The following is a 15,684-nucleotide window of genomic DNA, read 5'->3' on the forward strand; positions in this document are numbered from 1 at the left end:
AACGCTTATATGATGTTTCTTTACTATTAAAATTTATACCACCCTCCTACACGAAATAGCTTTACAGTTGGTCATACTTTAACTATGTTTACTAAAGAGACATACAAATATCCAGGTGGAACAACTAAATAAAAAGTAGGCCCAAATAAATGTCTACTGGAAAAACTTTTTAATTATTTCTTTCAAATAAAAATGTATTAGGTCTAATGTATTAATAAGCCTACTTTTATCAGGACCAAATTTTTAACAACTCAGTTTAACTAGTACTGTATTGTGCCCTTATATTAACCAATGTTTTAGTTGGACTAACTTTGAATTTTTTAAAACTAACTTATTTCCTTAATTATCAGGTTGAATAATATATTTAACAATTCGACTTATTGTTATCGAAAAATATTAGGAATATTTGAAATTTTGGACAAAAATATCTTGCAACGTTTGAATATTTTATCCGACACATGTGTTTTTTACAATTCTGTATGTTCTGATATTTTCGAAATAACATTGTTATGTGCGTCATACGTTAATAACACTATTTCAATATAGTTTGAATAACGTTTGTTAAATAATGTATTCGATAATATACAATATATATATATTATATTATTGAAATATTTTATATATTGGGCAATTTTTTTTTAATGTTAACCGAAATTGTTTTTCACTATTATAATGTTTGCTCAATCTCACAGGTTTTTAGAAACATGTATCGTTTTGTTTTTTTGCAAATAACACTGCCTTTTGCGTCATACTTGTTACTATATAGTCTGAGTAAAACTTGCTAAATAATGTATATTATGTTCATTTAAATTTTTCACTGTACAATTTAAGATTGTGTATCGTAGTTTTCATTGTCTATCTTAGAAGTGTTCTTTAGTGCATTATGCAGAAATCAACTATTTGTATTATAGTTTTTATTATTATGGAAGTTTCATTGGGTATGTCTTATTTGTATTTTTTTTACAATACATTCCCAGGTTCAACTCTTTAATCATCATCATTTTATGCATTCTAAATAAATGACAAATTGTATTTTAAGTTAATTGCAAGGAGAAATTATTTTCATTTAAAAATTATGTAAGCGAGTATGAATTTATATAGAAACCTAATTTTATTTTTATATTTAGTCACTCAGGGTCGACCATTTCCAGGTATATTTAAAAATTATATACAGCTTTACATTTTACATACAATTTTATACACGTTTCTATTTAACTTGTATATTTTTACTGACCTATTGTAAAATAACCGTGTAGTTATATATTCCTATAAGTAGATAACAGTACCATTACAGATGACATTACATATACGTTTTTTTTTTGAGTATTTACACGAATTAAAGGAATTATTTGATAAATATAATGATTTGTTTTTATTATGATGAAAATTAGACAAGAGAAAATACCAATATGTGTAAATTAGGATATCTAGTCAACTATTATATTACTATACAAAACGATATCATATTTTTATTATTAAACAGTAATTTTATTTGTTGGTTAGGTGACAGACAGTCGGAACAGAACCCTGGTAATTTTACGTTGTTTTTTATTAATACAAACGCCAAATACGAACAACATTTTGGAGCACTTCCCGTAGAACTTTTTGAATGAGTTTCAACTACGTGTCTGTTTCAACGACAAGAAGGTTTTTCGTCAGTAAAATAATTAAAAAAATTTTTTTTTTTTTCATGTTATTTGATGATCTAATATTTAATTTTTTACTTGACTCTTTTTTTTAATCGTCTTTTTATGGTATCTTTGGACATAAAATAAAATTGTAAAAAATTAATTTCTTATGTAAAATAATTGACATTTTTCCGAGTAACAGTAAGTCATTAAATTGAGTTTATAATCTAAAAAGCGCGTTGCCAATTTTTGAGAATTTTTCTAATCTTTTTATTAGAAAGCTAATAAGACTTTACATGAAATGTATGAGTTTTATACTAATAACATCATAAAAACGCTTAAAAAAAAGAGATGAAAACACATGGAAAATTGGAAAAACTGGGGAAAAAGATCACAGTAATGAAAAAGTTAAAATACTTATGTGTAAAATTAAGATAAATTTGCGGTTTTTTAATTATAAACTCAATTAATGACATTTTGATTATCAAAACATTCAAGTGAGTAAGTAAAATATAACGCTGGGAGTTTTTCAATCATTTTTTTTTTTATGACAATAGATACAATACAAAATGATAATAAAAAACTAAAAATACTTAATACGACTAAATGTCATCGGTTTTAGACATGCTGGGTAAGTTTTAAATTATTGTGCGGGTGTTGGTTCCGAATGATGGTTCACATTTGGCGTTTTGGTCCATATAGTTTTTTTGGATTTCCACTTATTTCTTTATATCTATTGGTAAAACATATTTTCCAACATAAAGTTTGGAAATTTTAATAGATTTTTAATAAATATTATTAAAAAAAAAAAATTGAGATGAAAATGATACTAGACCAGATAAAACTACAAAATTCTATAGGGGTTAAATTTATTTTATGTAGGAGCTGCACCAAAGTACTAAAAAATCGTATAAAACATGATTCCTATTTAATCTCGTTTATTATTTATTTTTCTAAATACTATTATGTCAATTTAAAGTTTGCAAACATTAATTTGATGTGTATAATTTGTTGAATAATAGGTGACGATAAAAAGAGTTCAGGTATAGTATAGACAGTAGAGTTAATAGTTGCCTAATGTGCACTTTCTCCATTACATTTTTAATATTTATTTAATATTTTTATAAACCATTAAGTTAGTTCTTTATCTTATCATTGTCCTTCATTGATTTTCGTCAAACCCTCTCTCTAACACTATAAGTTCAAACCACCAGTAATACATGAGATGTGTTAATATTCATCTACTGGAATTAGAATAGTATCCCTCTTAACAGTTGTAGTAAATCAGACAGTGGCGTGGTCTAGCCGAGACATGATGCGCAGGAACACCTGCCGTAACGCACCTGAGATGGCGCTCGCAAAGCAAGGCGGGGCAGTTTTTTTATTTATTATAAATATTAATCTATCTTTATTAATCAGTTATAATTATGGATTAATAGTTAAAAGTTATTTGAAATGGGTAGAATAGTAAAAATTTTCTTAAAAATACTAGAATACAGTAAAATCGCGTAACACATTCAACATTAGCGCGTCAGGGATACAGGAGCACATTTACAGAAATAGCCCTGGTCTCGGACCAAATGATTAAGTTTTTTAGTAGTCAGAGACATCTACTGGCAAATTGTATTTACGAGACCGACACGGCCGAATACAGTGATTGCCTAGAGCGTCAAAACACCGAAGGATTGTTCAGTGCTAAGATAATTTCTTCTAATTTCTTTTTCTTATATCTGAACTCCATCGACAATTCGAACAACGATTGGATGCAATAACCATCTAGTAAAACTTAATAAATAACCAAAGAAAGTAAATTCGTAAACCCGGTACTAACGTACGCAGTATTAGTTTAACCTCTGCACAACTGTATTTGAAGGATTTTTTTTTATCTGATGAATTGCGTTACGCTGATCATATACGACAGAGCGCAGTTATAATCAGAGTCTGTTAACAGTGATTCACACGAGCACATTTACTGAATAGTTAGGTTAGGTGCATGTACTCGGCTAGACTCGCTTGTCCTAGAACATTATTGTTGATAAAAACGTATCACTTATATATATCCAATAAACATTAAAATATTGTGAAGACAATAAGTATTACAATACTGGACATTTTCTTTTGTATTAGTTATTAGTAAAACAACAACGTGTATAGTAATATCATGGTGACTTATTTATTGTTATGTAAATAAAAATATCTACATTTATAAATCAAAAACCTTTTTGTATTCTTATTATTAGTATTATTGAAATTGGTTTTTAACACAGTTTTAAAATCTTGTAAAAAATGTTATATTGAAAGCTATTATTTTCTTAAATATTTACTATTAAAAATGTTTTACTGCCAAAAGTTCTCAAAACAATAATGAATTGTTTTTTTCGTTTTTAGGCTGGGTGTCTTCATGTTTAAGTGGTATGTTTTTTTCATCGCTTATTACTTTGTTTTATTTAATTTTTTTTGCACAATTGAACTATGGTACCAACAATATTCACGACAAAGGCTAATTTCTCTTGGACGTCCTATATATCTTGTTCATTTAATTTGAAATATTTTGGTTATTAATAGTTCTATAATCGAATATCTTTGAAACGATTTAAACATGCTATATACACTTTAATACAAATAATAATATAATAAAACACATAATATTTTATGGTCATGTACATTGTGCAATATTTCGAACTTGACAACAAATTAACATCTTTTAACGGAACCCTTATTTGAAAAAGTGACAGACCTTTACATTAAACTGGTTAAGTGTGGTGTTATCATGAACAAGTTATGTACCGAGGAATAAAGGTTAAAATAGTTATGCAACTTCGATTAGATTAAATAATTTCGTGCTCATTTAAAAATGCACACTAATTAATTTTGATTCATTATCTTCGTTATTTTTTGAAATATCTAATATTTTATTTTTTAAAAGGTTGTGTAGGTGGCGGAACCTCGGAGGAGGCAAGTAGTTCAGAACCACCAAAAGGTAATAGTTACTTATTTTTAAACATTATTAATTTGGTGATTCCCTTATAAAGTCTTAAAACATAAAATAGCATCGTTTAGTATTCGATATGGTTTACTATATTTTGGTCGTGATTGAAATTCGAAAATACAGTTTCCGTTCGCACTGTAAAGACGAATGCGTTTCTGAGCATCTCTTATTTACGTTTCAGTTCAGTTAGTCGAAGTTACAAATGTCCCTTTTTCATATTACGGAAATAATTATTTTCTTCCAAGGGAATTACTTGACGGCATCGTGGAAACGTTACCTCGCTGTCCGCGGTACGCCGTAATAAAACTCGTCCTCTAATATTATTGTTTCAATTATATTATTATTATTGTCATTATATATTAAAATATTATATTTTGTTACTCATTTTCGTATATAATACTAATTTCATATAATAACGTTTTGTATCGTGTTTAGAACCTAAGAGCAATAAAAAAAATGCAAACAGTGTTGACAACTCTATATTGAAGGTAAAATAACCTAATTGATAACGCACATATATATGTATATACAGAGTGATTCATTAAGGATAAGACACTAATTTTCTCGGAATATATTAATATTTTGAAAAATATTTTTTTCCAACATTTTTTGGTACACATTGTACTATATTTTTCATTATTTTGAAAATGTTTATCATTAATCCTTGAAGGCCAAAAAGAGGAATTTTAGTTTTTTTTTAAATAGTATCATATGTTTTTAATTACATTACAAATTTATGTAACAATTTATAGAAAAAAAATAAAAAATTATTTTAGCGTTTGAATTTTCATTTATTTGTTCATTAGCTATGACTTTGTTAAGATACTACATTTTCTCTTAATAATTATCACGTTTCTTCGGTTTTCCAAAACCGGTAGCACATAAAGTTCATATTAATGTTCGCATTGTCCATTTGGCAATAACACTCTAACAAAAAAAGTCACTGGTATAAAAGACTTTTAAATAATGATAGACAAACGGGTCTTAACTACAGATTTCCTATTCCAACACAGGCACACAGATTGGTTTTATAAACACACTTTATCAAAATTTTTTTATGCGTGTAGTAACTACTCGTCTTTGTAGTAACAATTGAAAATATTAAGAAATACAGTCAAAAAATCAAATCTTTATAAAGTCATAACAATTGAACAAATAAATGAAAATTCAAAATTCGAACGCTAAAATATTTTTTTATTTTTGTCTACAAATGTATGTAATTAAAAACATATGTTGCCATTTAAAAAAAACTAAAATCCCCTTTTTTGCCTTAAAGGATTGATGATAAACCTTTTCAAAATATTGAAAAATATAGTATAATGTGTACCAGAAAATCTTGGAAAAAATATTAATATATTCCGAGAAAATGAGTGTCTTATCCGTAATGAATTACCCTGTATAAATACAGGGTGATCCAACTAACGTAAGACACTCATTTTCTCGGAAAATATGAATATTTTGAAACTTTTTTTTTTCCCATTCTTTTAGGTATAAGTTTTACTACATATATTTTTCAATGCTTTGACAATTTTTATTTCCATCCCTTATACGATAAAAAGGGTCTAAGTTCACGTTTTCAAATGGCAACACATGTTTTTAATTCCATAAATTTGTAGGAAAAATTTTTTAAAATAAGTTATCGTTTGAATTATTAATTTTCATCCATATAGTCCGATTTTGTCTATATATTTATGGAATTTAAAACATATGTACCCATTTGAAAAAAACGAAGTTCGTAATTCTTTAACGTATAAGGGTCAAAGATAAAATTTTTCTAAATATTGAAAAATTTAGTTAAATATGTACCTAAAATTTTAGGAAAAAAAAATTCGTAAAATATTCATACTTTCAGAATAAATGAGTGTCTTACGTTAGTTGGATCACCCTGTATGTATATAGTTCTATTATTATAAAATTGTATTCCTTAGGTTTCTTTTCAAAATCCAACCAATAATTTTCAGTAACACAGGTAATTTTAAAAAAGTTAATTCTATTTGAGCTATGAATTAATAATTTATTTTTTGACAGAAAGGATCCAATGACAACAATCCAAATTACAGATTTATATTCAGCTAAAAATACAGCTTTTAAAGAAATATAAATATACAAAATTAAATTTTCAAACCGGGCTACTATGTTTTCACCCGATTTTATTATTGTAGCTTTGTTCAAGTACAATGTGCATATGATTCCTTTATCGTTATAGCCTATATCAATATGTTGCTTAATCTCAAAAAGGTTTGTCTAGATAATAGGTACGACGGATTAAGTTATATATAATAACTGTTATTGGTTGAAGCGCTTTGAATGTGGCATGTTATCCTTTGACACTTGATGATTTGATGTGAAATCACAGTACGTAGTATAATTTTGAAAAAAAGCAGCATGTACACAGTGCACTGGAAAGTCTGCATATTTCTCAGTAAACTGGTTTCAAAAATACAGTATCTTCTTAAAAATACAAATAAGTAAAGGTAATAGACTGATTATTAGAAAACAGTTATTTCAAAAATATGAATGATACTTAGGACTGATACAGACCAGTGCAGACAAATTAATAACTTATATTAATAAATAAAGTAAAATTAATAATTTTAATAGTCAATATTTAAAAAATAATCTTCTTCATCTTTACCTTATACTCTCAACTACATGAGGTCAGTCAAATATTTGAAAAACTATGAAATCAAAAAAAATTTTCCCAACAATTAGATATTTGTAGATACTGCATATCTCATTAGGAGTGAAGTATAAATCCATATTCTGTAACAATGAGTAAATTCCCTGGGTATATATTGTATATTTCGTATGGTATAAATCCAACACTAACAACATAAATAGATATCGTAATAGCAACAACAAACACTGCAAATAAATGATATAGATAATATAAATATAAAAATAAAAATACAAAAATATATAAATTGATAAAATGTAAGGAGCTTATGTAGTAATAATTAGTCAAGTATGTAAAATATAAGTCGGGATAGTGTTTTCATTGTCCTAAATTCCAATGTCCAGATTGGTCAACCAGTTTATTGCTGCTGCTGTAGCCTTATGAAGATGTTCCATTCCGCCTTGTATGCTGCGTATTGGACATTCTTCCACGATGTGGTTGGCTGTCTGGGTATCGTATCCGCAGTCGCGTTGTGGTGTATCCCTAAGTCCCCATTTATGGAGCATTTTTCCCGTTTTTCCGTGTCCAGTCCTAAGTCTGTTTAGGGTCACCCATTCTTTCCGGCGTAGTTGGAACCCCGGAACCCTTTCTGTAGGATGTTCAATGATTTTAAATTTGTCGGGATTATTTAGTCTCCATTCATCAGTCCATTTAGAGTTGAGGTTATAGTTTTCGTTAAATAATTGTTGTGCCAGCTTCCAAGGAGGCTTACGAGATTTTAATCTTTGGCTGGGATTATTATTCATGTACTTGTGTATGGGTAGACTTCGATTTAAGGCATGGTTGTTATATTCTCGAACTAGGGAATTGTTTCTACGGAGGTGAGGTGGCGCTATATTGCCCAATACCGGTAGCCAAGAGGCTGGTGTTGACTTAATTGCTCCTGTGATTGTCCTCATCGTTGCGTTTAATTGGGTGCCTATTTTACTTGTATGTGAGCTGTTTAGCCATCCTGGTGTACAGTACTCGGCTACCGAGTAGGTGAAGGCGAGTGCAGATATCCTAATCGTGTTCGCATCTGAACCCCGGGTAGTTTGGGCTAGCTTATTAAAAATTTATATTTTACAATTTGACTTATTGTTATCGAAAAATATCAGGAATATTTGAAATATTGGACAAAAATTTCATGCAACGTTTGAATATTTTATCCGGCGCATGTGTTTTTTTTTTAAATAATGTAGGTTGTGTTATTTTCGAAAAAACATTGCCATTTGCGTCATACTTTAGTAACACCGTTTCTATATAGTTTGAATAACGTTTGTAAATAATGTATATTGTATTCAATTGAATATTTTTTTAACACATAAGATTCCATACTTAAAAATTGGGAATGATATTAAAAAATCAATTTAAAAATTAGATTATTATAGAATAAAATATCATATCTTAACGCATATTTGATATATCTTTGCCATTAATATGTATACCACCCTCCTACACATAAAAACTTTACAATATCCAGATGGAACAACTAAATTGAAGTTGACCCTACTAAATGTTTACTGGAAAAACTTTTTAATTTAATTCATTCAAATAGAATCATATTAAGCCCCTCTAATAGACCTTCTTTTATCGGGACCAAAATGTTAACTCAGTATAACTAGTAATGTATTGTGACCTTATATTAACCACAGTTTTAGTTGGACCAACTTTGTATTTTTCAGAGACTAACTTATTTCTCTAACTAATAGGTTTTATAAAATAATTATCAATTTCACTTATTCTTATCGAAAAATATCAGAAATATTTGTAATATTGGACAAAATGTACGTTTTGTTATTTTCGAAATAACATTACCATTTGAGTCAACACAGTTTTTATATAGTTTAAATAACGTTTGTTAAATAATGTATATTATACTCAATAACATACAATATATATATATATATATATTATATTATTGAAATATTTTATATATTGGGCAATTTTTTTTTAATGTTAATTGAAATTGTTTTTCACTATTATAATGTTTGCTCAATCTCACAGGTTTTTTAGAAAAATGTATCGTTTTGTTTTTTTTGCAAATAACACTGCCTTTTGCGTCATACTATAATAAAACTGTTACTATATAGTCTGAGAAAAACTTGCTAAATAATGTATATTATGTTCATTTAAATTTTTCACTGTACATTTTAAGATTGTGTATCGTAGTTTTCATTGTCTATCTTAGAAGTGTTCTTTAGTACATTATGCAGAAATTAACTATTTGTATTATAGTTTTTATTATTATGAAAGTATCATTGGGTATGTCTTATTTGTATTTTTTTTACAATACATTCACAGGTTCAATACTTTAATCATCATAATTTTATGGATTCTAATGAAATGACAAATTGTATTTTAAGTTAGTTGCATAAGTCAGTTTAGGAGATATTATTTTCATTTAAAAATTATGTAAGCGAGTATGAATTTTTATTGAAACCTAATTGCGTTTTTTATATTTAGTCACTCAAGGTCGCCCATTTCCAGGTATGTTTTTAAATTATGTACAGCTATACATTTTACATACAATTTTATACACGTTTTCTACTTTACTTGTAAATTTTTACTAATCTATTGTATAATACAACTGTGTAGTAATATTTAATATTCACCTAAAAGTAGATAACAGATTACATTCCTTATACGTTGGTTTTTGGTGTATTTACACGGTACCAAAATTATACAAAATAATTGATAAAAATAATGATTTATGTTTATTTGTTGGTTAGGTGACAGAGAGTCGGAAGGTAATTTTACGTTTTTTTTTTATTGATACAAGCGCCAAAACGACAAATACGAACAACCTTTTAGAGCGTTCTTTGTAGAACTTTTAGAAACTCATTCTGCGTGTCTGTTTCAACGACAAGAATGTTTTTCGTTAGTAAATCAATTTATAAAAAACATTTTTTTTCTTTCATGTAAATTGATGATCTAATTTTTAGTTTTTTCCTTTAAACTGTTTTTAATCGTCTTTTTATAGTATCTTTGGACATAATACAAAAAATTAATTTCTTAAAGTAAAATAATTGATCTTTTTTCGAGTAACAGAAAGTAATTAAATTGAGTTTATAATCTAAAAAGCGTGTTGCCAATTTTTGAGAATTTTTCTATGTAGAAAGCTAATAAAACTTTACGTGAAATGTGTGAGTTTTAAACTAATAACTTTATAAAACGCTTAAAAAAAAGAGATGGAAATACATAGAAAATTGGAAAAACGGGGAAAAAATATCACAGTTATAAAAAAAGTTGAAATATTTATGTGTAAAATTAAGATAAATTTGCGGTTTTTTAGATTATAAACTCAATTAATGACATTTTGTTTATCGAAACATTCAAGTGAGTAAGTAAAATATAACGCTGGGAGTTTTTCAATCATTTGTTTTATGACAATAGATACAATACAAAATGATGATAAACAGAAGTAAATAAAAAACTAAAAATACTTTATACGACTAAATTTTATCGTAGTAGACATGCTGGGTAAGTTTTAAATTATTCTGCGGGTGTTGCTTCCGAATGATCGTTCATATTTGGCATTTTGGTCCATATAATTAATTTGGATTTCCACTTATTTCTCTACCAATATCTATTGGTAAAACATATATTTTCTAACACAAAATTTAAAATTTGGAAATTTAAGATAAAAATGTTACTAGACCAGATAAGTCTACAAAATTCAATAGGGGTTAAATTAATTTTATGTAGAAGCTGCACCAAAGTACTAAAAAATCGTAAAAAACATGATTTCTATTTAAACTCGTTTAATATTTATTTTTCTAAATACTATTATGCCAATTTAAAGTTAGCAAACATTAATTTGATGTGTATTATTTGTTGAATTATAGCCAACAATCCGCCGATAAAACGTTCTACAAGTATATATATTGTAGAGTTACCAATGTGCACTTTCTTTATTATATTTTTAAAATTTAATTATTATTTTTGTATACCATTAAGTTAGTTATTTTTCTTAGCATTGTCCTTCATTGATTTTCGTCAAACCCTCTCTCTAACACTATAAGTTCAAACCACCAGTAATACATGAGATGTGTTAATATTCATCTACTGGAATTAGAATAGTATCCCTCTTAACAGTTGTAGTAAATCAGACAGTGGCGTGGTCTAGCCGAGACATGATGCGCAGGAACACCTGCCGTAATGCACAGAGATGGCGCTCGCGTAGCAACGCTGTCAAGTATTATAAATATTAAACTTTCTTTATTAATCGGCTGTAAATATGGATTAATAGTTAAAAGTTATTTGAAATGGGTAGAATAGTAAAAGTTTTCTTAAAAATACTAGAATACAGTAAAATCGCGTAACACATTCAACATTAGCGCGTCAGGGATACAGGAGCACATTTACAGAAATAGCCCTGGTCTCGGACCAAATGATTAAGTTTTTTAGTAGTCAGAGACATCTACTGGCAAATTGTATTTACGAGACCGACACGGCCGAATACAGGGATTGCCTAGAGCGTCAAAACACCGAAGGATTGTTCAGTGCTAAGATAATTTCTTCTAATTTCTTTTTCTTATATCTGAACTCCATCGACAATTCGAACAACGATTGGATGCAATAACCATCTAGTAAAACTTAATAAATAACCAAAGAAAGTAAATTCGTAAACCCGGTACTAACGTACGCAGTATTAGTTTAACCTCTGCACAACTGTATTTGAAGGATTTTTTTTTATCTGATGAATTGCGTTACGCTGATCATATACGACAGAGCGCAGTTATAATCAGAGTCTGTTAACAGTGATTCACACGAGCACATTTACTGAATAGTTAGGTTAGGTGCATGTACTCGGCTAGACACGCTTGTCCTAAAACTTTATTGTTGATAAAAACCTTTCATTAGTATATATTCAATAAATATTAAAATATTGTGAAGACAATAAGTATTACAATATTGTACATTTCCTTTTGTATTAGTTATTAGTAAAACAACAATGTGTATAGTAATATCATTGTGACTTATTTATTGTAATGTAAATAAAAATATCTACATTTATAAATCAAAAACCTTTTTGTATTTTTATTATTAGTATTATTAAAATTGTTTTTTAACACAGCTTTAAAATCGTGTAAAAAATGTTATATTTAAAGCTATTATTTTCTTACATGTAAAAATGTAAGAAAATAATTATTTTCTTAAATATTCACTATTAAAAATATTTTACTGCCAAAAGTTCTCAAAACAATATTAAATTGTTTTTTCGTTTTTAGGCTGGGTGTCTTCATGTTTAAGTGGTATGTTTTTTTTCATCGCTTATTACTTTGTTTTATTGAATTTTGTTTGCAAAATTGAAATATGGTACCAACAATATTCACGATAAAGCTAATTTATCATGGACGTCATATATATCTTGTTCATTTATTTTGAAATATTTTGATTATTAATAGTTCCATAATCGAATATCTATGAAACGATTTAAACATGCTGTATACACTTCAATACAAATTATAATATAATAAAACACATATTTTATGGTCATGTACATTGTGCAATATTTCGAACTTGACAAATAATTAACATCTTTTAACGGAACCCTGATTTGAAAAAGTGACAGACCTTTACATTAAACTGGTTAAGTGTGGTGTTATCATGAACAAGTTATGTACCGAGGAATAAAGGTTAAAATAGTTATGCAACTTCGATTAGATTAAATAATTGTGTGCTCATTTAAAAATGTACACTAATAAGTTTTGATTCATTATCTTCGTTATTTTTTTGAAATATCTAATATTTTATTTTTTAAAAGGTTGTGTAGGTGGCGGAACCTCGGAGGAGGCAAGTAGTTCAGAACCACCAAAAGGTAATAGTTACTTATTTTTAAACATTATTAATTTGGTGATTCCCTTATAAAGTCTTAAAACATAAAATAGCATCGTTTAGTATTTGATATGGTTTACTATATTTTGGTCGTGATTGAAATTCGAAAATGCAGTTTCCGTTCGCACTGTAAAGACGATTGCGTTTCTGAGCATCTCTATTTTACGTTTCAGTTTAGTTAGTCGAAGTTACAAATGTCCCTTTTTCATGTTACGAAAATTATTATTTTCTTCCAAGGGAATTACTTGACTACGTCGTGGAAACTTTACCTCGCTGTCCGCCGTAATAAAACTCGTCCTCAATATTACCGTTTTGATTATAATATTATTATTGTCCTTATATATTAAAATATTATATTTTGTTATTAATTTTCATATATAATATTCATTTAATAAAAAAGCGTTTTGTATCGTGTTTAGAAACTTCTAAGGAAAAGAAAGGTTCAATCACCCTTGAGGCCCCTAATTTTAATGTAAGCTAACCTAATTGATAACACATATAGCTCACATATATGTGAGCTATATATATATATATAGTTCTAATTTATTAAAATATTATTTCTTAGATTGATACGGGTGTCATGAGTACCACAGAGGTAACATTAAACAGAGGTAACATTAAACAAGGTAATTCTATTTGAGCTATGAAATAATATTTTTTTTTTTTTGACAGAAAGGATTGAATGACAACAATCCAAATTACAGAGATATATTCAGTTAAAAATACAGCTTTAAAATAAATAAACAAAATTAAATTGTGTAAACTATTAGTAAACCAAACCATATATTTCACAAATTCATAATAAATTTCTACTATCTGGCAAATTTAAAATATCTTGTTTTGCTTTAACACATGTTTTCAAACTTAGTTACTATATTTTCACCAGATTTTATTGTTGTAGCTTTGTTTAAGTACAATGTGTATATGTTTCTTCTAGGCGCTTTGAATGTGGCATGTTATCCTTTGAAGGTTGTTTTGGTGTGAAAACACAGTACGTAGTATGTTCGTACGTTGTGTGTTAGTAGGATCTTAAGAAACAAACAGCATGTTCAATGGAAAGTCTGCATATTTCTTAGTAAATTGATTTCAAAAAAACAGTATCTTCTTAAAAATTAAAAAAGTAAGGTAATAGACTAATTATTACAAAACAATAATTTAAAAAATATAAAGGATACTTAGGAATTAGGACTAATACTCAATGCAGAAAAATTAAGAATTTAATATCTGGCTTAAAACAATTCTTAGAGAATTTGGACTCTTAAACTATTTTGAACTTTTCATTTAGTTCTAATTTGAACGTTCAACGTACAACATTTCTCTTATCTCCTATATCTTACCCTATTTTTTTTACCAGTGTTTTACGTGCCGAGCGTTGGTTTTTGAAGAAGGGATAAATTGAAGTAATACACATCAAATGTGGCCATGTTTTCCAAATATTATTACAAGTCAAGAAAAACAACATACAATTTTTTTTAAAAAAATGTACAAGTTTAAAATTTATTCACAGTCTGCGTCTCTCTGTTCTGTAGGCTGATGGAATGATGTCTGTCTATATAGTTATCCAAATATATAACAGACATAAAATGATGCATTGGATTGTTACAACGTTTGCAAAAATAAAAATTTCACAATAGCTATTTATATAAGCATGACGCTATCAATGATTGCATTTATTTCATGTAGGTAGACGATGTGTGTCGATAGATAGCCGAAGATATTAAATTTGATTTTTGTTATTAATGAAATATATTTTAATAATTACTACCTGTCTAATCTAACAATAAATAAATAGTATGACATTGTTTAAACATTATACAAGAACACAACTCTACTTAAAATAAAGTTAGGTGTGTATATGGTTATGTTTTTTGGTTTTACAAAAAATCTATTTGATTGACTTATTTTAAAAGTTTTATTTTTACAGCATCCCCTATATATATATATTTATAATATTATTGAGATTGTTAGAACATTATATTTAAAATGCCTATAATTGTAAATCAATGGAATTTTAAAAACTATTGGTTTTTTAAAAAATTAAAACATTAATTTTTTTAACTTTTTTTGTTGTCTATAATTATTATTAGTATACATGGTATACAAGTTACAACTATAGATTTTATTAAATTGATACATTATTTCACTTATTTCAAACTTAGCATTGTTTAAAATATTTTAATATTTTCATTTAGTAGGATAAAATGTTGGTTACCCATCTAACAAAAAATATCAATACATGAATTCTACCTTTGTGGTTAACTTAAAACAATATGAAAATAAATATGAATGAATGCATATTATATGCTATTGATAGTAATACGTTTGATAGAAGTAAGTAATACGTTTATTCGTTTATAATATGGGTATTTGATAAACTGAATATTATTATTATACAATAATTGTCAAGATCTAAAAACTTAAAAGACTTGCATCGAGACATTTTATTAAACAGCTTTTTGGTCGTTTTTATAGGCACTGCCAAAAAAACAATAATCAAAAGAATGTCTTATCAACCTTCACTTCATTTCCTTTTAAGATTTAATAGTTACTGATTGACCTCTAGACATATC

At 27.4% G+C, this 15,684-nt stretch overlaps 1 long non-coding RNA gene across 1 annotated transcript; it reads left to right on the top strand.

Moving 5' to 3' along the window:
• Positions 1-13,043: 13,043 nt before the first annotated feature.
• On the top strand, positions 13,044-13,906 carry LOC126847478 (uncharacterized). Its single transcript, XR_007687074.1, has 4 exons — positions 13,044-13,097; positions 13,534-13,586; positions 13,680-13,725; positions 13,787-13,906. It is a non-coding gene; the product is annotated as an uncharacterized LOC126847478 (long non-coding RNA).
• The last annotated feature ends 1,778 nt before the right edge of the window (positions 13,907-15,684 follow it).

This window comes from Adelges cooleyi, unplaced genomic scaffold (assembly GCF_023614345.1).
Source record: "Adelges cooleyi isolate 19-005CV unplaced genomic scaffold, UGA_ACOO_1.1 ACOO_flye_CR_arks_rails_tigmint_CR_PRNA_0, whole genome shotgun sequence".
NCBI classification, from domain to species: domain Eukaryota; kingdom Metazoa; phylum Arthropoda; class Insecta; order Hemiptera; family Adelgidae; genus Adelges; species Adelges cooleyi.